Raw genomic sequence first — 25,537 nt, 5'->3', positions numbered from 1 at the left:
GTGTGGGCCTGTATTAAAAGATGAATTTTACTGAACTCTAAAAAAAGTCAGTAATGGAGCTGCATCTTTCAGCAGTTTTTTATAATAAAATGATGAGCAGTTTTTTATTTATTAATAGATGTTGGTGAGTTGATTATTTTCTCATGGATATTGAAATCCTTACCTGAATTAATAGATATAGTATCATTTTAAAGGAACATATAACTTTTGAATACCATGATATTCATGTTACTGATTGATTAAAAATCCTTTTACAGTGCATGCATGCCCTCACGAGCTTCTTAGCAATATGAGGTAGTTTTCTGGGGGTTCAAAATGCCACTGGAGGACAGATGACATGCAGTAGGATATCATTACAGTCTAATGTGTTACTTCATGGTCTCAAGTTGCTTTTCTTTGAGTAGCTGGATACTATCAGCTGTCTGTTTCTCATCTATTGTTTCTTTTCCTCAGCAGCTGAGTAAGTGGGAGATGACAGAGCCAACGCACTGCCTGTGTTAGGGGAGCAACAAAACCCCGATAGCGATATAAATTATTGGAACAGTGCTCATCTGGGGAACTGCAGACAGACAAAGCAGCTCTGAGGAAATGCATCCCTGTCAACAAACGTTTGTTTCAGCTGAGGCTTGAATAACAGCAAAATGAAAAGCAGAGTAATCTGGTGAGGGGAAAATGGACTGCAGCCACTGTAAGTATTTTTGAATAATTTGTTACAAAGTTCATGGACCTGATGAGCAGATTACTATATGCATTTCTGGACGTCATTTTTTGTCTTTGAAGAATGAAAATTGCTTTTCCTTTAATGTGATGCATGGGCAGATTATTTCTTTTCTGTTCTCTTAATATGTGAAATGGATATTTTATATGAAGATAGGAATTTCAAATATCTGTAGGGCAGAAAACTCTTTTATTTTGCCTTCCAAATATGTACTGACATTTTGATATAAGTGATATTCTCTAATACTTTGGCTGTGTGGTCACTGTCTTTCAATGGAATGTTCTTATAAGCAGCTAATTGTAGTATTTAAGACAGACAATTTCATTTCAATTTATGAAATGAGTTACATTTCTACTGTTTTCTTCAAGAGTCAATCTCTGGGACTATACTGATATTAGTTACATACCTGCATTCATGCATGAGCAAACTCAGTGCTAAAGCTGGCAGCCTGTAATGAGTATACATACATTTTTATGACAGTTTGAAACAAATTTGTTTATGAACAGTTTTTCTTTAGTTTGATTTTCAACAAAAAGGTGTTGGTGTGTGGTTCTGGTAGCTAAGAAGTAAATTTTGCCATTAATGTACACTTCGCGGGACCAGTTTTGAAGGGGACAAATTAACTCCAGGCTGTGGAAGATTAAGGAGCTCTGAATTGTGCAACCCACCTCAGACTGCCATGACAAATAAGTTAAGAAAGGTTCATTTGGATTTTCTGAAATTAGCCTGCCATGATTTCTCACTATGTTTTCCAAACAATATACTTTAGCAATGAATTGGAAGCTCACAGCCTGCTATAGCAACGGTTTTTAGAACTGTTTTCAGAATCTCTGTGGGGAACTGCAGCACTGCGCCAGCCTGGAATATTGCATGTTTCATTAACTTATTAAGTAACCTTTCTAAAGTGAAAAACGGTGGTGTAAGTTAGCGTGGTTGTATCTCCTCTGAGAGACTTTGATTTGACTGTATCTTGTCAGAGGCTTTAGATAAATTCTATACATAAATGGTCTCATGGAGGCTGCAATTTCTAACAGAAGAAGCTTGCTCTGCCGATGTGTGTTTCAATTTGATTGACATGGAAGTAGCACGGTGTTCTGAAATGAATTCTACTGCTTCTGAGGCCTAAGGTACTCTACAGGTATATTTGTGCTGCCCTGGAGTAGGAACTTACCTCGAGTGAGACAATTACACAAAGACATGGGCTGCACAGAGTAGATGTGGCATGTGACTCCTACAGCTGGCTGCATGTTGGAGGGGCTTAGTTAGCACTTTGTTTTCTCTGGCATTTTTAAAAATCTCACATTATTTTAACTTTACAAACCTACGATCAGCCTAAAATGGATGGCTTTCATGAGTTGACTAAGTAATGTTATTTGAATAACAGAAGAACCAAGTCACTAGCCAGGATTATGACCCATGTTTCAGTTGCTACTACTCCAGCAACTTCTGTCAGGGAAGATTTACTGTGCTTCAACTTATCGGCTGTAAAGAGCACAGTGCGGACTGCTTTGTTTTCTGGCTCAGTATTCAATTGCAGAACCCAGCTATACAAAACCGTACTTTTCTGGATTCAGCTCACTAGAGGCTGCTGGTCACTGATTTCCCCAGCATCTTCACCCCCTCACCCATCACCTCGTCACTGCCATCTTACTGGTAAGATCACACAATACATGAACTGTGTATTTTGTATATTGTGGTACAGTGACAGCTAAGAACAAACTGAATATGTATATATATTCATTGCTTCATTGCCTCAGATATTTCACACTTTTCATGTAAAGCTTCCAAAAACTTCAGTGGGATACTCCCAATTAGAGGGAGGACACAGTCCTGCAACTGCATGCTGCTCAAATGTTTTCTAGCACAGATGTGAAAGCAGTTGGCTGTATTCCAGTGTCCTTCATTAAAGGTAAAGAGGTAAAATAAAAGCACAGAATTGATTGTTAAGATTCAGAGCACTGGTTCATGCCCTTCATATGTAAAGAAGTATGCCCTATAAAATTCAGATTGAAATTTTCTGAAAGGATGCATGAAATTTCTCCTGCTCTTAGCCATTTTCAGTGACTATAAAATAAAACCTGTGGTTATTAAATATAGAATGTATATTTTGCTGTGGTATTCCTCTTCCATATATAGTTATCAAGATAGCTACAGATTATTTAAAGACAACTTTTTGGTGCAATTAATGTGTCAGTAAAGCAAACCAAGTGTTTCTCTTTATAAAATGTCTTTCAAGCACCCTTGAGGACACATTAAAGAAGTCATATTTAGTAAGCTAATTAGCATGATCAGAGTGTGCATTCCTTCCTTATGATTAACGCTGGCACTGAGAGGAAAATTCTAGGTAGAACTCGTATGGTGACACTAAATACATAGATTCTTATATTCTGTACTGGAATGCATGACACACTGGCTACAGTTTAAGTAACTGTTTAAAGCAGCAAGGACATAATTCACCTAAAAGTCTGACTTTTTCTCAACAGAAATACACAAGGCATTAAACAGCTTGGACAAACAGTCTGGAAAGTTACATTATGGCTCATCTTGTTGCACTTTGTTCTATTTATGTAATGGCAAATTTTACTGAGTTCTGCTCTGAAATGCTGGGCCTTCAGCTTTTTAATGAAAACATAACAATTTATGGTATCTGTTTACCATAAAGATAATCCATGCATAGATTAGAATCACTTTCATCACTTTCTTTATGTTAGATATTTAAGAAAGAAAGAATCTTACAAAAATACTAATAATGCCTATTTTTGAGTATCAATAAGAATTTTGCTCTGTAGCACTGTGCTCAAGGAATAAGATCAGTACTGATGCTCAAGAATGCTATTTCATATAAACTGGTGTTACTGTACAATCTCCATTTAGCTGACTGAGCTATGCTTCATTTATGGGAGAAACAACAGTTTTTGGTGATATAATTGTGACTGTAGTAGGATGGAATACCAGATGCTTTCTTCCTTGGAGTTTGATCCTGAAACAGGTGAATGCATGGAGTTGTGCATACACAGCTGAAATGATGAGTTCTTCAGCAGAATTGTGTCACTTAAATTCTGATCTACATGTGCACTTAAGGTGGTCTACTGTCAGCTTTCCTTGTTTACTTACAGAAAGGTCTTGTTTCAGCCATGCTGTGGTATGTCATTGTAGCTTCAAGAAAAGCTCTAATTTCAATTTTATTGCTGTTTTATATCAGTCTATCAATTTCTCTCCATTTAGGGATCTTCTCACACATTTGATTGTCAGAAGTCCATCCAATTGCTCGATAAGTTATTTCTATTGAAGGCATACTAATACACATCTGTAGATTAAGCTCTTTGTTATTTTTAGCCAACAGTCTTGTTTTAAAATGAGTGGGATTTGAAACCTAACTAGCTTTGAAAGCACCAATCTTGGGAAATCATTATTGTTCTAAACTTTGTTGGCCTTGGGAATATGTTCTGTCATGAGCCTCATGACTGGATGCTCATACCTGGGAGATGAGTACGTTTAAATTAACAGGCTGCAGTACGTTATTGTGGAAGTGCTGAAAAGTACCAGATCTTCAGAGCTGGGGAGTTCACACTGCTTTGCTTCAGGACAGAAGTTACAGTGTGGATCTTATGATTTCAGTCACATGTAGATAAGTAAGGAATGCTGATCTAGGGCCATGCTTCCAAAGTTATGTGAAACAAACTCTGAACTGAAACAAGTCCACATTATCTCTCAGTTTTGAAACAAGGTGGGAATGTGCCATACAATGTAATTTGAAAATATTAACTTTCAAAAATTAGATGCCACAAGAAGATACTGCTCAAGGAACAGATTAATGATGTTTCATTATTAAAATATTTCTGATTAATAAGTGTTTATAAGGAATAAATTGCACCGCTCTCAGTAATAAATTCTAATTGATATATTTGGGACTCTGGCACTGTAAAAAAAAAGAAAAAAATAAGGTCATGAAAATACAGATTTCAGTCCAGCCTCCTGATTACTGCATTTTCTGGTTTTCCAATACAATCATCCTACAGAAGAGAGAGAGGGAGAACTAAGTCATATGTTCCATCTTTACTACTACATTCCTTAGAGGGTTCCATATGTTTACCTTTAGCTGACTTTAGATTCTGTGTTTTTGTGGTTGCTGGCAAGAACTGTTGAATTCTTTCATGCCTATTGCTTTAATAAGGAATGCAAAGCCACATAAAGAATAACATTAGAACACAACAGTATGAAGCACAAATAATCTGCGATGAGATGCATATCTTGAGTGCAGATTAGGAATGCTTTGCACCCGACTCTTTATTCGGACTGCTAGATTTAAAAGTTCCAAAAGGGGGCAATCTTACCCTCTGCCTGAAAACATGTAAATATAATTAAATTGAATTAAATTCAGGAAATCCAGTATAGCACTTTTAAGGTTCTCATTTACCTTACAAAGCTGAAGAGTAGTGTGTAAACAATAACAACAATTCTTAGGCTTTTTTATTTTTTGAATTAAATTTCAAAAGCATCACTAGACTTTAAACTTTGTTAACTGCAAGAACTGCAACACTGTGAGTGCGTGAGGTCATCCTCAAAGTTGAATGGTCAAAATTATCTGATGCATTTATGTGATACATTTAAATTTAACTGTAGAGATCAATCCTGCTGTTGAGTGAGAGAACCACAAAAAAAAAAGAAAAAGCACTTCAGTTGTTCTTGGACATAAAACAAATCTGAGATTGAGATTTAGGCAAAAAATAGAATCTCTAAAAACAGAAGCTCATCTCTTTCTCCAGCTGATTGCGCCTTATGAATTTAAGATAAGAAATGTGTTCTTTCTTGGAGAAATGACTATTAGCTTAGCAAAGCTAAATTGGTGCAAGTGGAATTCTACAATTTTTTATCATTCTCATGCTTAAGTGAGAGAAATAATTTTTTGAAAAAAACTTCCAGGAATTGTATTTGCCATTCATTTTTAGTAACTTTTTTATTGTATATATATTTTTCAATAAGAAGTGTACGAATTTCCTTTCTATATGCTTTCTAAATAACATGCTGTAGACTCATCCTTTATAATTTGATGGCAACAATAATTCAACTATAAGAAAAGAAAATGTTTCAGGTATATGATATATATACATATGTGAGCTGCCAAAAATATTACTTCTATAGGTATCTGAAAGCCAGGACCATGCACTGTGAAAATGTCTTAGGAGGAAAAACCATGAACATAAACTGAGGGTTAGTTGCAGAAAGGCATCTGTGAGAGTTTGGGAAAAGTGCTGTGATAGTGGGAAGAAGTGGAAAGCAGCACACGTGAAATGGAGAGAGCAGACATGTCCTGGTCACTGGGGGAAAGTGGATAGTTTGCAGGCAAGATGCCATCCACATTCCTTCCATTTCCAGTGTGTGCCCCTGATGTAATGCAATCAAGTCCATTGTGTAGCCAAGTCTGTATCCCTGCCTATCCCTGTAGTGCCATGTTGTTTGATTAGACCAACAGGTACAGTTTGAGCAGAAGAAATAAGACAAATTTTTAGTTACAAAACACATTTGTTACATCTGAAACTGAAATGGTGATTATCAAGATGGAAAAGGATTGGCAGTGTTTATTCTGAATGAAACTTAACATTGCTGATTACATAAACAGCCCATGAGAGAAGGACTGGCAGTTGTGCGGTAGAGGAAGATAGAGGCGCTGAGAAAACTGTTGGTGGTTCCTGTGGGGTTGATCGAGAGAGACAGGTAACTATGCAGCTTGTGTGAAGTTAACTTGCAGTTAACCCATGAGTTAAGGGGAAAGTTGTGAAGTGTTGTAAAATCAGAGCTTCTGTGAAGTCCTTTATTTTTGGATGTTCGTGTTTTAATTTCCAGAATAAAATGCTAAAGATATTTTGAAGGTTATTTTGAAGATGAATGCTAAATCTGAGATAAGTCTGGGAGGGAGAGATATAATGCAAAGAACATTCCAGCTTCCTTTGATTGAATCAAACTGGCATTGAAAAAGAAGTCTGCAAGGAACTAATGAGAAGCATTCTTGCTCTTGACTGCATCCCCCAGTGTGTTAGAATCACACCCTTTCAGTTTTCTCCAGATAACACCTTTCTAAATATCCCGCCCTGCTTTAAGACTGAATGCCTGCTACACAGTGATAATTCTGGCATCTTGCAGATAACCCCCTGCCTCAGAAACCAATACCTCAACTGAAATAGTCCCAGCATGTTGGAATGAAATGCCTGGAACCTTAGATGTGCTTATTCTGATAGGGCCGGTGAGAGCTGTGCTGCTTGGAAAGAAACAGGGAGATGCAACTGAGAGGTCTGTTCTGATCTTGGCTCAGATTTAGTGAGAGAACACTTCTAATGTTTAAAAGATTTTAAAGTTTTCAGAGACTTTTGAATGCTGATAATTATGAATTAAAACATAATTGGTCATCAATTTCTCTTTTTCTTGCTGTTCATCCCAGTCATTGTGGGGCAGCACATTTTCCCATGATAAGGACAAGCCCTACAATTTGTCATTACTACATGGAATCTAGTTAAAGCTGATAGATTACTTGTAGTAAGAAGAGCTGCAGCTTGTGATGTTTGCAGGCTTGAGCTCCAGTCCATCCAGTATGAATAAGGAGGCACAGATTGCCCAGTTGTATATGCTGAAGTTTGCTCTGACCCCTGATTCACAGCCAAGAATATGGCTGGTATAGTAACAGTTCAGTAAAGCATTGTGGTTAAGGATGTATTCATAAAATGCAAATGAAACTAAAATAAATTATATTACCACTTTAATTTTACTGTGATAAGCAGTATACCTAAGAAATTAATATGATTTTTTTTCCCTTGCTTTACATTCATATGATGCAGACTATTTTAAACCCAGCTGTACTTTTTCCCCTCCAGAGAAGATGACCATCCCCATTGCCTCACTATCTATTTACATTCTGGAAAGAGTCATTTGGGATTTTGTCTTTCTGAAATAAACATTTGCTTATGGATTTTTTTTATTGTCACTCCATGGCATTTTTAAAGTAAATAGGAGTACAAGGTTTATATTATTTTAAATGTATATTGTATTTGTCTTCCCAACACTGTGGTTTCTAGTACTGTGAATAACGTAGTATGGAGCCAGCCTATTAAACAGCCTGTTTTTGTAAGGAAACTGTTAGTCCACCTACAATATTCTATTGCTTACTGTGTTCTTCCAATATGCTTAGCATTCCACAACCTAAATGATCATTTGTTGAACAAATTCATGCTTTTATTAGTCAAAATACAGAGAAAACAGAGCCCCCCTGTTTCAAGATATTTGCTAATGCACGGTTAATTATCACATATAGCTTACTATAATTCATTTTACAGGGAGACCTCCTGCAGGTAACATACTAGCAGTTTATGAAGCAAAATAACCTCACTATAGATTAGAACTGTTTCACTACTGGTCAGACAGTTGCTGCTTCTAGGCCTTCTCACTTCACATTGCTAATTTGAACAAGGCTTTATTTTTATATTTGTCAGCAGCAAGACTGTAGCATGGTTGTTAAACCTCTCCCAGGCCTAATTAGAGTAGCAATGCTAGCATTCATAATGAATCTCGTGTCCTGGGTTGGAGGAGGTAGCCGTGGTGCTACAGTAGCTTCCTGGCAGACAGTTGCTGGCAGGTTTAAGGTAGCTTGTGGCTTGCAATATTAAGTGACTGTTGAAATTCATTGACTCCACTGCGGCTTATGTGTCTAGATGACAACAAGTTTACACGGTTCTTTTATAGTTACAGCAAATGGGTCCATTTAAATATTTATTAGGTGATTATGGTGATGTGAAATGGAAAAAAATTGCAAAGTACAGTATTGCATGTATAACTGTCTTAACCGTATTTTTAACAAAATATGCCTGTGGTATCATTTGAAATTACAGCATCTTTTTTTTTTCCTCATAAATATTTATAGTGTATCAGTAGCTAGGAATGCTAATTTATTTGCATTTTGTTTCTTATTTAATTTGACAGGCATTTGGGTAGCCATTAAAGGCACTCACTCTGATTTGAATGAAGGATATTTCACTCAGCAGCTGAGTGACATTTTGATGGGTGTGGATGAAGTTCAGGTTTAGGAGTTCTTGCCATTGCGAGACACAGAGAGGAGGAGTATGCCCTGTGTGTTCTCAATGATGGGAGCACCCAAAGAAAGTTTCCTTCTCTAAAGCTTTCACATTTGAATGATCCCTCATAGTTTTTGGATGAAGTGCAGTCAACTTGTGTCCTTTTATTCTTTACCTGGCTAAATGAAATTGAAGAGAACACAAAAGCCAGGTATAGATTTTGTAAAAATGAACCAGGAGCTGTCAGAAATTATTAATATGAGTAGGATGCCAAAAAAGAGCTATCTCATAGACACAGATAAAAAGATTGTGTGTATGGAAGAAAACGAAATCCAATTCATTGACAGCTTTTAACTACTGTTAACTTTCTCATAGCAACAGAAAGGATTGGAGCAAGTCAGTCTCATCCGAGGGATTAGGAGAGCCTGACAATGACACCCAGAGGTGTCAGAGCAGATACGTACATTAATGGAAAATAGGCATAGTGAGGAGAAATCTCGCATAATGCAGCAAATCTTCTCTGAATATAAGTTTGAGTTTATATAAAAGTTAAAGATAGTAAAAGGAATAGTTAAAAATAGAACCATTTCACTCGCAGTGTTATCACTGGCCTTTGTTGTTATTTATGCATATTAGGCTGCTACAAGTGGCTGAAGTAATTCAAGTGCATTTTTGGACATTGCTCAACATGTATCCACAGGTCTGATCTCTGCCTTTGCAATTCAGGGTAAATACTTTTTTTGTAGACTTTCATCAGTTTCAGCAGGCTTGTAATACATTTCTTTTTCTTGTATTAAAAACAAGTGAAAACTAATGTAGTTTAACTGGGCCTTCCCTACTTTGGTGTTCCTTTTGTTCTGCATTTTATGCATCTCCTTCAGTTTTGCCATAGTGTCTCCCATAGCCACCTCTGCTCTCTAAGAAATTGCAAACTATTCTGCATTAAGTATTATATCAGAACACAGTCACAATTTCAATTTATTTTTCATTTGAGCTGTCAGTATAGGTGGAAAAGTTACTTATCCCTTCACAGAGTTGCGAGAGTAAGTAAGATTATGGCAGACTGTATACTTATTTCAGAACACCTTCCAGCACCACAATACACAGCTCAGCACTGCTGTGGGTGTTGGTTTGTGCCATGTGAATGTTAACAGAGAGGTTAGACACTGTGTGAAGTTGAAGGCTGTCATTCTAGCTCATTCCTCTGGTGATTTCATGAAGTCTCTGTTAAATTTTTCCCATGTACACCTAACATGAATGCACTTGTTGTTAATATAGCCAAACTGCAAATCCAATTCAGAACCCTACAGAAGGTTGTTATCAAACATGATTTCCTTTAATTCATTGTTTTTTTCTTGGCTATCTATGTGTGGCTTTCTGTCGAGTCCAGGTTTTCTGGGTGATTTTTGTACAAGGAAATCAGACACCAGCCACAGGATCCTGAAGCACCCATCACTGCTTCAGACCCCCAGTCTGTATGATAAGCAGTTGTAATTTCTTACCTGCAGGCTTCAGAAGTCCTATTGGTAAGTTTAACTTACCAACTACCAAGACAGTAAGTTAAACTTTCTACACAGGGTGAATATACATAAGTGTCAGGACACTGAAAAAGGCTGGGTTCTTGTGCATGCACAGTAACCCTCAGTCTTTAGGGTTGTCGATCTGATTCACAAGCACTAAATTCATTTAAAAGAAGACGAAGGGGAAAAAAAGAACATTCTTTAGTTTTTTGAGTCAGAAAGTTCTGTACTACTGTTTGCTCAGATTTTCCAGCGAGATCACTTCCTGAATGGGACTTAATATGAATAAATGTTCTGAGAAGCAGGTTCAAAAGCTAAGCATGCAGAGACTGTATAGTCTTGCAGAATCCAATCAGTGGCAAAGCTGACTTTGGTTCTAGTTTTCTAGTAAGCTCAGAAAATTTCACACTTGTGACTCAGAACAAGTTTTTTGATGTCTTACTTGATGTTTTTGACGAAATCTTTAATTCTGACATTTCTGTTCAGCTTTAAAAGGACCTTGTTGTATTTATCCACCTTGTGATTTCAGTAAAATAATTTGATTTGAAGAGAAAAGGTCAGAGTTTCATTCTGAAAGAATTTGTCAGATTACATGGCTTTATCTGTTTGCAAAAATCTAAAGCAGTATGATTGTCATCAGTTATTTTAATAGAAGAATTACCTTCTCATTAAAGACTAGATCCTGTCCAAACAGTACAGAAGGTGTTCTTTTCCCCATAAATACCTCAATGCAAACCTAACTGGGTAGAGAAAGGTCCGATAAAATATAAAGCTATGGACAACTGGTTGTTTATCCTGGGGCAAAACATTGCATCGCTTGTCTGGCCTTCCCCAGGTTGAAGAATCTTGGTCAATATCTGGCTGTGTTTAGGGGACTGCATAAAAGCATACAGGGATGGTGTGACTGATCAGCATTTGCTGATCTAAACAAATGGCTTTTACAATATCGGGACAAGCAATTGCAGACAGTCAGTAGCACAATAAACTATATTCTATCTCTATGCTTGTCACTGGAAAGTAGAAATACATATTTTTTTCAACTGAATAAAAAAATAGGAGGTCCAAGTGTCAAGACCTCAGTACTGTAACAAGTTGGATAGTTTCCAGTGGAACATTTTTCTCTCAGCTAATGCCAGTTCACCAAAACCTAACACGTTGCATGAAAATGTCTATTCCAATGAAATTTTTGATGGAAATGTGCTTGGTTTGCTGCCAGCTCACCCGTTTTCCCAGCTCTCGGCTCCCCGGCATCTCACCTGGAGTGGTGCCAGAAAGTCAAGTTTCTTCACGTTCCTGGCCTGTTGGCAGTCTGCCACAAAGGATGGGAGTCTGGGCTCCCGAAAGTGGACAAGAAACCTTATACATGCACATACAACCGTACACATACTCTCACAGGTCATTTAAATCCATGTCAGTTCATTCAAAGTAAAGATTTTTTTTCTTTTACATAGAGGTTCTTTTAAATATGACTGTCCTATGGAAAATTTTTCATGTTGGAATTTTCACTCCAAGTTGTAAATGAAAAAATTGAGGAATATGAAAAATTGTCTTTACAAGGGAAATACTGGTTCCTGAGAATCTGTTATGCTATTGTCACTGAAGCTATCAGCAGCTTCATCTGCATCTCTTTTTCGCTGCATTACAAGATGCATGTTTGTAACACGTAAGGTGTCCACGTACTTGACAAAACAAGATGATACTTTTAGTGTTCTGTGAATATTTTTTTTTAAACGTCCTCTTCAGCCACATTAAATGAGGAATCAATCTTCTCTTGGTCGCTAGGTTTAGTTTGTGCACTGTCTAGTTGAGGAATGAGTTTCCCAGTTGTTTGCTGAAGAATAAACTGAAAACAAGCATATATTCTGAAATTCCAGCTGAGTGGCTGCTGAAGCAGGAGCACTGCAGTGTACTTTTCCATGGCCTCATTTCATGCACTGCAAACTGTTCAGTTGCTTGTTATACATAAGTACATAAATAAACTTCAGTCACACTGTGTTAGCTAATTTTTGACTGGGGGGATGTGTTCATGTTTGAGACAAAACACAGTTGATTCAAATAGCCATTAATGAATTCCTTTTCTGATTGTTCTTAATGCCTTGGATTAGCATAACAAAGTCAGACTCTTTACAGGATCAGTACTTGAAGCAGCTAATTTTTCAATTGAGCTTTTGAGAATCTGGGATTTGTAGTAATGGATAAAGTTCTTACTACTTCATTAGAGAAAGGTCCCTGAGTGGAATTCTGCTTCTGCCTAAAGTGGCGTTGTGGTTATCAAGTCTGAGATGCACTACCAGTCCATCAAAAACTGCTGCTTCTGTAATAAAAGAAAATGTTAATTATTCTTAAAAGCAAGAAAACATCTTTCCTGTATAAGATACTAAAATTGCTATTAAAAAGGTAAAATCTATTTCTATGCCAAAGGAAGGGGGTGTTGTATAACAGAGCTGGACCGATACTGTCCTTCATAGCATTTCATTGTGATATTTCTCCCAGTGCCATTTTATTCTGACAGTGGGAATGATCAGCAAACTACTCAAGTATTAATAGTAATATTATGTACATAAATATTCGTAAATGGCTTAGATAAAATATACTTTAGAATCACTAAGGATTAATTAGGGATATTGAAGATTTTTCTTATGCTTTGAGTTAACTTCAGATGTCCAAAATGTGCATATTTTTGCCCTTGTCATTTTAATAATGCTCGTAAAGGCTCTATGAGTTGCAACCAGCAGAAGAAAGTGGGCATGGCAGAAACTTCAGGTCAGTCCTAAAAACTGTCATCTCCCAAACTGCAGCTGCACGGAATCCTGACACCCTTTGCTTGCATGAGCCTTGGTGTCAGCCTAGCGATAAGGAGGTGGGGAAACAGGAAATGTGTGTAAATATAGGACTGAGCAATTCAAATTAATACTCTGAAATTTTAAGATTAATAAAATTATAAGCTTTTTCACTTGGTTTCACTTTAACTGTTAGAAATGATGTAACAGAAACCTGTGTACTCTTAGGTATTTTCCGATGTCCCTAAACTGAACTCTTAGTTGCCCTCTCTAATCTCCTAATCTTTTTGCAAAAGAGAGCAGAAAGGCCCCTCTACAAAGAAATCTTGACTGCTTTATTTGACTCGTTGGGGTGAAAGGAAAAAGGGAGGGGGAAGCGACACATATCATGCTGTAAATACAATTCAACATGTGCAATGAAGTGACAGCTGAATTCTTCTGGCCTTTATGTCAAAGAATCACTGCTGGAGTGCAATGTATAAGCAAAGTCGTCTCATACTGTTATCTGACTAGTGTTCTGTAAGAGCAACAGTCTGGATAAGGGGAAAAAATCAGCTATACCCTTCTGAAAATAGAAGAACACTGGCACTGATATTCCTCAACTACCTTTCATAAAGTCAAGCTCAACTCTACAGTAAAACTGAACTAGTTCTGACCTCTCTCACTGTCACAAGCACTCACAACTGCTCTCTGGTGGAAAAAGAAAAATTTGATTTCCATCCAGAAGTGCATTATTTATGATTTTGAACTTTAGTCTACTCATTCAGACACGATCTTACATTTTTTTCTGCTTGTTCTCTGAACACATTATGGGCTTAGTCTATGTTTGAAATTCTGGGTCTGGATTCAGTTCTTTGACCATTTCTACACTGTAATATTAAGGTAGAATCAAGTAATTGTAGAGAAAAAAAGACAATCATGGAATTTTGGGATATTGTTTTTCATGTCACCTCAAACTGAGAGGGAGATATTGCTTTTTGCAGTGCATGTTTTACCATATATCTTCCTACAGAAGCTGATTTTCTTATTACGTACAGGAAGTTTGAAGTTAGATTCTGTGTTACTGTTCCTGATGCAGTAACCTTCATAACCGTTTCTATTGGCTCTTAATGTTATATGACAACAAACTCACAGATAAATCACCCTCATCCAGAAGCACACATCCCAGTATATTTCTTAAAACCAGGGATGGACACAGACATGAAGTAGGGGTTCCTAGCTCCACATGCTATATTGGACTGATACAAATGAGTCTGTACAGAATGTAGCTTCTCAAATACTTGGGGTTGAGGAACAAAGCTGTTGCAGTGCTGGTGCTGGGGAAAGTGAGGCAGCAGAGAACAGTTGCCAAGAACAGCATTAGGGATTTTGGCTTGGGTTTTTATAGGAGCCTATGGAGGTAATGGCTTAGCAGAGATGCTATAGCCTAGTCTGTACTGGCTATGGGTCGAGAGCTTATATTTGTTGCTATTGAACTCTCTCCGTTTGCAGTAATAAACTGGATCTGTTTTCTTGATATATCTTGCTGTTATCAGCTACTCTAATCCCTATAGCTGCTTACAGTAACTAAATTAAACTGTGTGCAGTGGTGTATCATCCCATCAGATGGCACAGATGAGTTCTACAGCCTCCCTGGAGTCACCCAAATCAACTATTATTAGCTGTTTTTAATGTAAGAGTTCCTAAGTATCTTCTTTTTTTTCTTTGGTCTTAAGATACTCTGGAGGCTTTTTTTCTTCCTGAAATTGTTGTGCTGTTTTCGGTACTTAAGAGAAGGATTCCAAACGAAGCAGCCATTCTTAACCTATGCAGACAAAGGGAGTGGTTCCCTTAGCAACAGGAACCATGTGGAGGTTCTCAGAGAGCTCTCTTTTCCCCCTACTCGTGTTTTCTTTTAACTCAACATTTTGCACAGCATCTTGCATGGAGACTCCGACAGCTGGGCTGGAGGCAAAACAGTTCTTCCGGCTCTAGCTAACCAGTGCTCGAAAGGCAATTGTTCTACACTCATCAGACAGAAAAAATGATAATCATGGGTAAGTGAACTGGCACACAATCAGAGTTCATGCTGTGGAGGGGGAAAGTTTACTGGCTGGCTACCAGAAGTGTCCAGCACTTACCAGTAGGCACGTATATTTGAAACTGGGTTGCTAATGTGATGCTTAACTTGCTTACTGTTGAGATCGTATGTCTGCATTTAGCAAATCAGGGCTTTAAAACATTAGCACAACAGAGTTCTAGTCCTTGGTATGCTACCGACTTTCTTTGTAGCCCTGGACATGTCACCTAACCTATTTGTTTTCCTCCCCCATTGACTAAATGGAGAGTGTATGCCATGAGCATGTTGAAAGGACTGTAAATTACTGCAGAATTATACCCTATTGCTTGGCAAAATTATATCTGCTTCTGAAGTTAATGATAATATAAAGAATTTGGAATGAAATATCAATCTTTCATTGAAGATGTAACTCAACTTTTCTGTACATGGATCAAGTTTCTTCATGGTACAATATTGCAGACTTGAAATATGTGCATATGCAGTTGAGTATGATGAGGAATAAATAGCAGAAATAGAGCAGTTGATTTCCCTCCAAATAGCTATAGCACTGGTAAAGTTGCAGCTGTGCTTCTGTGAAATCCAGTCTATTGTAACGTAATGGATTTTAATCTTTGTGTGTACTGAAGTAAACACTTGTTCGGCTGTACCTGAGGTGTTACATATTTCAATATATCTTGCCAACCTCAGCTGAAAACCTTAATGTGTAAGCTCTGTAAGTTTGTATCATTTCATCTACAAAGGAACATCCAAATTTATCCAATTTTAAGTCTGTTAATTTGTGGGGAAGTTGCATAAGGGATGAATTTATCTCTCCTTTCCTCCTAATTTAAGGTAAGGAGTTCCTTTAATCACAATTTTTTATCATATTTGCATTAAAATTCAGGCACTAGAGTTCGTATTTGACAAATAGTACTGCATGCTGATCATTTGGATGCAGACTTCCTTTTTTTCCACAGCTACAGATGGGTTTCCTGATGTCGCAGTGGATGCAGTCAGCAGTACGGGCAACTTAGTTGCTCTTCTCTCAAATGTGATTACTGCAGAAAGAAACAATCACTGCAACTGTGTGTGCAGAGTAGCTGCAGAAGTGTCAGACATCAGATATCCACAGTCCTGCCAATAACGTACTGCTAATCCTCTTCCTATTCCTTGGCAATGCTAATTATCAATGTATCACTTTCTGTGTGCTCTTATGGCACACAGTACAACGGAGCTTTTCCTACACGATCACAGGTTCAAACAGCCATAATGCTCCCTTTTGCATGGTCATTTACAATTTGTCTCTTAACTCCAATTTAAAGTAGGAAAGATTGCTGTATTTGCAGCCTTAATAATAGTGTTAGATTTTGTGATTGATGATGAAGGCAGTTATGTATTATAATTGAAACAAACTGTTCCTCTTTTCTCTCTGTGGTTTTATTTCCCCACTTTTATGCTCCACTTCAAGTAGTAGTTCTGCAGGAGTCATTTGTACCAGGTAAAGTACAAAATTAAAATATTTAGCATTTGGGAAGCAGTGTCTGAATTCCAAATTGCAATTCATTATACATATTGCATAACAGATGAAGAACCTCCTTTGTATCATTCTTCTTCTATTTTCTTTTTTAAGAAAAAAAATTAATTGATTACGGATTAATGCTCTCAATTGTTTCTCCCCTCTCCTTTGGATGTCCAGTTCTATGATATTCCCTCCTTGGTCATTTACCCAATCTTTTTGAGCAGATGATTTTCATTCCAGTAAACAAAAATGTCAGTCCTTTTGCCAGGCCCACTATTAGTGATTTTGTATGAATAACCCACTGAGAGGCACTTTATGTTACTTAGAAGAAATGTTTGTACTGCTATTAGCAGTAGTTATACTGTGCCTTTCATCCAAGCATTTGAAGTGCACTGCAAACGTACATGAAGGCTCCCCAGAAAGCTGGAGACAAGGAAGTAATACTAAGGGATAACTTCGCCCAGAAACTAAGTAAATAACAAGAACTCTAATAATCTGCAGAAGTGCTGTATATCTTACAGCAGGAAGTAAGGATTTGATGTAGAAGTGGGTTACATTGCTACCAACACCTATGTCAATGTCTTGATGCTTCACACATAGGATACATATATAAAGTAAGCTGAAACTGAAGAAAAAGTGGATGTTAGTTTAAAAGATTAAATGAATGAATGATGATTGGCCCATAGGAAGAGTTAAGAGAAGCTTATTTATGCAGCTGGCAGCCAAGAAGTTGGATAAGTTTCATGCTGTTAGTAAGATGGATAATCACACACAGATTCAGTTTCAGGATTTTACCAGTTTTATATGCTGTATGATTTTTCAACACCAAGTAAAAGGCAAGGCTTACAATATAAGTACTTCCCTTTTTCAGTCTGATTTATTCATTAAAAGAGCAACAGGCATAACTTCCTTGAAGGTACCTCTGGCTGAGAAGTAAATCATACATTAGTTCATGCGTGCATCAAGGCTTTTTGTATTCTAGTACCAAAACAAGGGTTGGTGTGATAGTCTGGTGTGATACAGCCCCTAGCAATTAATTAACATTCCTCTGATCCATTGCTGGGATACGTTGCTATTGCATGAAGGTAGACAGGGGGCATCCTGTTCTGTAAAAACTTATCAGCATCTTTTCTAGGGAAAGCTAGAAAAAGGTAGGAATTGTATTGTTTAAGTACTGATTCTGGGAACACCTACTTGGCAAACATTGCAGCATAGCTAGAGAGGTGCTTGTGAATCAAATGCAAATTAGTCTACGGAAGTAATGTACCAGCATATACTGATAGAGGTACCAAATCTTTCATTGCACTGCCATCCTGTTCAGTCATGTTGTATCACTGAGCCAAATAGAATTATTATTGTAGCATATGCTAACATGCTCCTATTGGCTTAGGTTATGGCTGTTGTGAGAACACTTAACCCATGGGTTTAGATTAGGTTGGTGAAGACCCACAAGAGCACTCTAGTTTTTAAGATGTGGTAAATCCAGCACCTTCGTGCCCTCAGATTTGTAACCAAGCCCTCTGTGTCTCAGGATTTTTCTCAAATTCACAAATACCATGGATATGAGAAGCCTTCAACAAATGTTTCTCCTCTCTACTTCGGTGTTACCAAAAGTGGCTTCACAGATGGCCCTATGGAGAACAAGTATTAATTCGTAATGCCCTCATTTCTGATCAATTGCTTCTATTAGTTTTCTAGTCCTTGGCTTGTGTAGTAGTTTTTTTCCCTTTCTATGAAAAGTTGATTTCACTTCTTTGTTTTTGTTTGTAGGTATTGCCTCTTCATACTTAACCTTCCCTTATTCTCTCACACAGTACATATATCTTTTTTTTCTTTTCCCTTCTCTCTCTAGTGTTCCAGCACCATTATGAAAAAGTACATAAAAGGGTGTTTATAGAGTCTGCTATATGGAAGCTGTTCTGAATTTTAATAGATGTATTCATGGGCTCATCCTTGAATCTCTAGTCTGTTACTTGAGATGGTTGCAGAAAAAAATAAGTGGCATGGTCTTCAAAATAAATGTTTTATAGTTTCATTGTCCATTCTTTATCTGTAAAAAAACTTCTTTGATCTAAAATGATAAAGCCAAGATCTGAAAAAAAGGCTTGGCTGATTCTGTATCTTTCTTTTGTGTCATCTTCAAGTCCATGTATTTGATTTGATTCACAATGATCTCGTTCTGCAGTAGTAAACCCTGAATGTTTGGAGTGCATTTTGAAGAAATGTCTAGAAGTTCTGTATGAGCTTAAAGGAAGAAAATTATCAGAAATGCATATAAAATGGCTCTGAGTCAGAAATTAGATTCCTGCCAAAATGCAGACGGTGAGCAGAGTAAGATCGAAAATTGTGGAGGGATTCTAAAACACCTTTATCTAAACCTTTTAAAGCTAATGTCTCCTTTTCCTTTTGCATCCTGGCAATATTGAAATTAATGATCTTTGGATTTAAATTTCACATGGTGTCAAGCAGAGAAAATGTACCTGAATCCAAGTTTCTTCTAAATACAAAGTTGCTACAGCTTTTGTTCAGAGCTAATCCTTCCCTGAATCATATGGCAACGCTCAGCATGCCTGCTCTCCTGAAGATGTTCCTTTGAGGTCAGCAATTGTCTCAAGCAAATATTTGCCACTTCATAAATCTCTACTTGTATAGGCTGGATTCTATAGCCTCTTCTTTGGGCAGTGCAAGATTATACTACAGCTATCAGCATCACCATGGAAGTAGCAAATTCTTTTGGAAGAGGACACCAGATATTCAGACTGAAACACAATGTTTTTTGTAGCCAAACAAAGTTTTAGATCAGATTGTCACATGAAATGGATGGGGATTTCAAGTCCTACACTTGGCCTAAAGCAACATGTTGTGGAAGCTGACATATGTAGTCAGAGCACTTCTGAAAAGCAGAGGAAAAAGTTTGAAATGCTTCACTGAATGTGTGATTATAGTGCTTATAGAAGTTTCTGTAATAATATTTAAAATTGTAACTGTATTTCAAAAATTATTATAATGAAGCATATCAAATTTGTCCAGAAGTTGGTGTTGAGCTAGAATTGCCATTTAGCCATTTGTACCTCTTGGAAAGTATATATAACAGGAGGCGTTTTATATATGGAAAATTTGATGTATGGTCATTGAAAAAAGGATGTGGAAAAGTGCTGGCCATTTTTATTGGATTCGGTCTTGTATGACAATACTTTTTGGCTCACAAGGGAAGGTAATCATTCAATTTTTATTTAATAAGTAGCCAGAAAGTTATTCTTTAAAAATAATCAACACAGCATTTTACTTTGTTTGTGCTGGAATTTAAACCAGATGATTGGTTGTCAGGAGCTTTTTCAAACCAAACGGGCTAACATATTATAAAATAAAATATCCCGTGTCTAATTAGGTAATGTTGATTAAATTAAATATGACCACAATTTTGTAATTCCTTTTGTATAATCCTATTGCTCTTCACTGAGGCACTGGGTACAAAGAAGCTCTGTAAGCAGCATCTCTGCTGGGCAGCTGAATGTCTCTCTGCAGTGCCTTTAAGGGATTCTTGAGTTTTTAATACAGTGTTGTAAGGCTTAGACCAATGCTACCTGAACTTGACTGCTGTGGTCAATTCAGGATTGAAAACAAATGTCATAAGAGCTACATACTCACTGCTTTCAGGGATGTTCTCATGAAAGGTATGGTTTGTATCCCGTTATTTCTGTCTGTTTTGAGTATTGGTCACATTGGTCACATTTTGACAATGGTCACATTTTGAACAAAGTGTGCAGTTTTCATGTTTACGTGGGGAAGTGTGGAGCCTCACCTTGGACCTGCTTAAGTCCATTGAACTACTCCAGTTTTCAATGGTTAAAGAAGTGTTCTTTGCAGCAGTACATTAAAAAATACCTTGGTTTCATTTAGATAATATATAAGAGGCTGAGAGTTGCAACCTTTGACAGCTTACACTGAGCTGTAAATTTTTATATGATGTCACACTGCAGGCATTGATGTTTTAGGCATTTCAAAAACTCTGTAAGATGATAGGGAAATGGTTTTGGAGAGCATACCAGATTCTGAGTAATGTAAGAGAAAAACAGGATGGAGGGAAAAGTAGTTGTAGGAGCTGAAATTTCATTAATTTTGACACTGGTATTCCACAGTTTGGTGATAACTGTTCCAGGCAGCTGCCATCATTATTATCATCTCCATTTAACAGCAGCAGTTCTTTTCTCTATTTAAGGGAACAAAACAGAATGGCAAAGAGTTTCTCTCAATGATTTCTGCTGTTGTGTTCATATGACTGTTTACACACAAGGTATGCAAAAGCAGAGCTGTGAAAATGCCCTTTGCAATGAGCACTGCCAATCCTGAAAACAAGTCTGGTAACTGTCTTAAAATTAAAGTTAAGATGGTGTTTAGGAATTTCAAGAAACAAAGAAAGAATTGAGTTAGAGAGAGAGAGAGCATCTACGGGATAATAGCAATGGCACAAGTAGAAATGTTTTAGGCTGTTACCTCTTAGTCTATCTGGCTACTTGGCCATAGAAAACAGTCTACTTCTGCACTCAGAGATGGCTAAATGGGAGATAAATGTACTGGGTTCTCTCCTCCGTTTGTGTCTTGCAGCTAAATATTATTCACTGATATTGATTTGCAGTTTATTCCAGTTTGTAAGGACTGGCATTATGGGGACTGGATTAACACAGGGAATTACTGCAGAGTATTCGATATGCTGTAAATTCATTTCCCAGGGTAATTTGCACTTATTTCCTACATAGGCAAATGCAACTTTTATTAAAAGGAAACGCAAATAAACGAACGGACAGAAGCAGAGGAAACCCATTTGCAATCCAGACTGCAAAATGAAAATAACAAGTTTCCATCTGTCTATATATAAAGGATACTCAATCCATAAAAGGGGATGCTGAGGATCTCCTACAAGTTCAGATGAGGACAGCGATGCATCCTTAGAGAAGTCATGACCAAACTTGTGTGGGTAGGAATACAAAAATAGACTGTCACCAGCTTTGTGCTCTTTTGTTTTCAAGGTCTGAAAGAATCATTGGTGGCAGACAGACCACCCAGTTAGCATCTGACAGATCTGTCAGGAGGTTTAAAAAATGAGATTCTGTTTTTACCTATTTTTTCCTAGTCTAGAACATGGCTTTTATGTGGCACATCTGGTCAGACATTTCAGGAAGAAGTGATAAAATTAAAGTATTTGCTAACCACCATGAAAATTAAATGATTACTGTGTAGGAGGAAGGTGGGAAGACTTTTTATGTCATTCCATCTTAGTGTAATGAAATATTGTCCCTCATCAAGGTGAAGTTGATACTTTCAGTGATTCGTAAAGGCTACAAGAAACACATAATCTCACAAACATGCCCTGGTCACAGACATACCAGTGCTGCTTGGGTTTATATGAATTGACTACTTTCAGTGAATGGAAGCAAAAGTTGTCTTATTCACCTGCATCTGCTTTTGCACCAGGCAAGCTTGTTTCAAGCAAAAGATTATTCTAGCAGAGAGCAAAGGAAGGCTTTTCATTACAAAACTGGAAACATGGAGACAAATGTGAAGAAGGAAATAACAAAATAAAGCCAGTTACCAGCATCCTTTCTAGACAGCATTCAAAGCTACACTAGACTGTATGCAGCGAATGCTTTATTTGCACTTTCCTTCTTAAATGCACTTTTTAAAAAACTTCTATTCTTATTCACACTGTCATACTACTAATATTATAAATTGGGCCCCTTTCTATTCCTTGTACCACGTTTTAGCTAAATATGTCTATGCCCTAACTGTTTTTCATCTTGTATAGAACATTTTGGAGCCTATGGCAGTAAGGATCAGTTGTACTTTTGCAGCTCTTGACGTTTCTATCTAGCCTGTTCTTTAATATCTTCATGTTGCAGTGCAACATTCACACAAGTGCCTGGCTGACATGCCTTTACAAATGTACAACCTGAACCTTTCTGAATGCTACTTTAAAACTCTAGATCTTATTTGAATCACTATGAATAAGATCAGATTGCTGTCTTTCTGTCATGCCCTTAAGTATTTTTTCATCCTTCCCAATCTTTATGTATAGCTTAGAATTTCTAATGCTGGCCTAGATTTTTCTTGTCTGTGCAACTTCTCCTGTTATTCCAGAGCTTAACTGAAGTGCAGAGCCCAAATGGGGCTCGGTATTTCAAGAGAGTCTTCCAAGCGAGGGAAAGACAAGGTGTCCATAGTCACTTCTACACAGCATATCAACCTGAGCCTCCCTGCAGTCATCCCCAGCTCCAGCTCCTCGGAATTCACTTTGCAGCACTTCATGTTGAAGAAGAGAAGCTAACTTGGAGTTAACTGCACTCACCAGTAGGGTAATGCCCCTTATTTAGGTCATGCAACAAGCTGCTGAGTAAAAATAAATCTGATTTCATTCTTAGTTTATTCCAGACAGTTTCTTTTGTATAAATTTCTTTTGTATAAATGAATATTGTGGCTCTTTTCTCAAAAATTATGTGGCTTGATGGGATGGAAGATGGTATCTTTTTAGTTTACATGGAAATTGCCAAGAAAAAGACAAAAAAAGAAATTAATTTTCTTAATTTAGCTGTCACAGCAGGAGGGTGATTTCTCAAGTGCATAAACCTCTGCCACATCATTTTATTTTTGCTTTTCACAACTGAGTAGAGAAAATAATGTCAGAGAAATGAAAATGAGAAAAGCTTAAAGTCGTGAGTTAGACTAAGAATGAAAACTTAACTGTCATCTGGAAATGACCTGTCTGAATAGGAGAGTGTTCCTACCAGCCTTTTGTCTTCCAGGGCAAAAAACAATTCCATCTATTTATTTTTCTACTTTTCTTCCCATGGAAAGTTGGGCTTTAAATCCAGCAATTACCACAAGAAAACTTAAAATGATATCTCTGCTGTTGTATTCAAAGCTCTTCTGTGTTTCTGGGTAACAGTTGCCCAAGATATTTCAGCCCATGCTTAAATATAAGCAGAACAATTAAGTGTGCTGAAATGACAGCGGGAATTTCCATGTGGAAATACGCAAACTTTTAAGTTCCTTACTTAACTGCATCTAAAATCTGCAGATATTATCACGAAATCTGCATTTTATAAAATATATGGAAGGATGAAAAAATTGTAACTGATTTGTTTTCAGATATGCCTATGAATTTATGGTTCCATCCTTTGGATTGTAATTGACTCTCAGGATGTATTCGCACCACTTAGCTTAGGTGGCAAAATGAGGGGCTCAGGCTCACCTTAGTGCAGGTGGGTGACCCCCACATTTAGCTCATCTCACTCTTTGGTGATGCTTGCTGGGCTCTCTGACAACGAAGCAAGCATTTCCTACCAATTTGGGTACCAAAGATGAAGGCAGAGTGTCATCTTTTCCTCAGCATGTGTTCTAACAGTGCTGACAGCATGGCATTTCCATTACAGGGTTATCTGCCTCTCTGATAAGTATTTGTTGCATTTTAAACTTTTTATGTTATTTTCTTTCACTTTTCACAGTTTGCAAAAGGTGGAAATCTGTTGCTCTGAAACTTCTAGCTTGTTTCTCAGGTTGTCAAAGCTCAGAAGTTCAGAGAGACATTTGGCTGAGAATCCAAACTTTGAAACTTTCACCCAGTTGCCAAATTAGTTGAGTTTTACCATGTATCTTACTGATGCTGATGTTTACAGCAGAAAATACCCCTTTTTCCTAGCTAGAATTTCTATGAAAGCTTTAAAATAAGATTCTTTAGCTTTAATCTTGTGGTATCTCTGAACTTCTGACAATTTTAAATTGCAAAATCATTGGTTCTCTGTGAATAAATACTACAGGCATCTTGATACAGCACTTTAGACTTAGAAATTTCCATCTTCACAGTTACCATTAATGAGGAATTCTTCACTCTCACTAGATATATGCTTTTTTTACATTTTGTTCACATCAGTGGATGCTGCTTGTGAAACTGTATTGATATAGAGGAGACATGTACCGAAGAGCAAGGATAACTTTATGGTAACTGGGCTTGCAAATAGAGTAGTGGAGAATTTGCATGGTTACACACGCTGTAGAAGATTAAATATAAAGGCACTGTTACCTGCAGGAATGAAATCCATCTTGTCAGCTAGTTGGAAGACTCGTGAGAAGGAATTTCCTGTTGTGGCCAATTTCTTCTCTCCTTCCTCTGCCCCCATTACGTCTTTGCTGTGCTTGCTTCTTCAGCTCTACCCGAACATATTTTCACTACGGCACATTTAGTTATCAATCAACGGGAATCTCAGCCGCTGTTGTGCTTGGTGCACAAACTGTTCTTTCTTTGCACTAACAAGGAATGCCTGAAATAGCCAGACACACAGTACTGATTGATGCAGCTACAGTTTACACACCTAGCTTCAGACAGTCTGAAACTGCCAGAATTAATAGCTTATTATTAGCAAAATACTTCTGCTAGACTTATAATTTAGAACCATTTAAATGTCTGAGGCATAATCACTGAAATTAAAGTTCTAGCTTGTTGCTTGATGGTATGAATTAGATACGTCTTCCTGTCTCAGGTGCACTTTCTCTTAATTTTTTTGCTATTTTAAGGTTTTTCTGTGTGTGATGTGTTAGGGACGATTAAGATTGTTGCACAACTATCTATGGATTACATTATGACCATAAGTTTTTGCTTACACTCTTGAATCGGTTGTCTAGCCCAACCTGGTGAGTATCCACTGCTGAAATAAAACACCAAGAGTCTGTCCCTGGAAAGGGAATCTGCTTTTGAAGGGGTATTGGCAAAAGAGGCAACTGCTTTTTGTCCTGGATTTATTCTATGGCATACGCCAGAGTTAAGGGCTTTGAAGTGAATATGTTCTAAAGGAAGAGAAGGTATAAAGTGAGATGTGAGAGGAGTGAAATTCTGCACAAGTGGGGGCTATGG

General features: G+C 37.3%; 1 protein-coding gene across 4 annotated transcripts in view; it reads left to right on the top strand.

Annotated features, from left to right (window-relative positions):
* The first annotated feature begins 459 nt into the window (after nt 1-459).
* Nucleotides 460-25,537, top strand: part of ANKFN1 (ankyrin repeat and fibronectin type III domain containing 1) — a 113,730-nt gene continuing 88,652 nt past the window's right edge. For 3 of the 4 annotated variants that reach the window (XR_007380500.1, XM_048965265.1, XM_048965267.1), the window contains exon 1: nt 14,947-15,114. The gene's annotated coding sequence lies outside the window, so the exon portion shown is untranslated. Of the gene's footprint in view, nt 689-14,946; nt 15,115-25,537 lie in introns of those variants that run through there. The other variant, XM_048965266.1, reaches the window with a different exon arrangement.

This window comes from Lagopus muta, chromosome 18 (genome assembly GCF_023343835.1).
Source record: "Lagopus muta isolate bLagMut1 chromosome 18, bLagMut1 primary, whole genome shotgun sequence".
Classification (NCBI taxonomy): domain Eukaryota; kingdom Metazoa; phylum Chordata; class Aves; order Galliformes; family Phasianidae; genus Lagopus; species Lagopus muta.
This window is presented reverse-complemented; position numbering and strand designations above follow the sequence as displayed.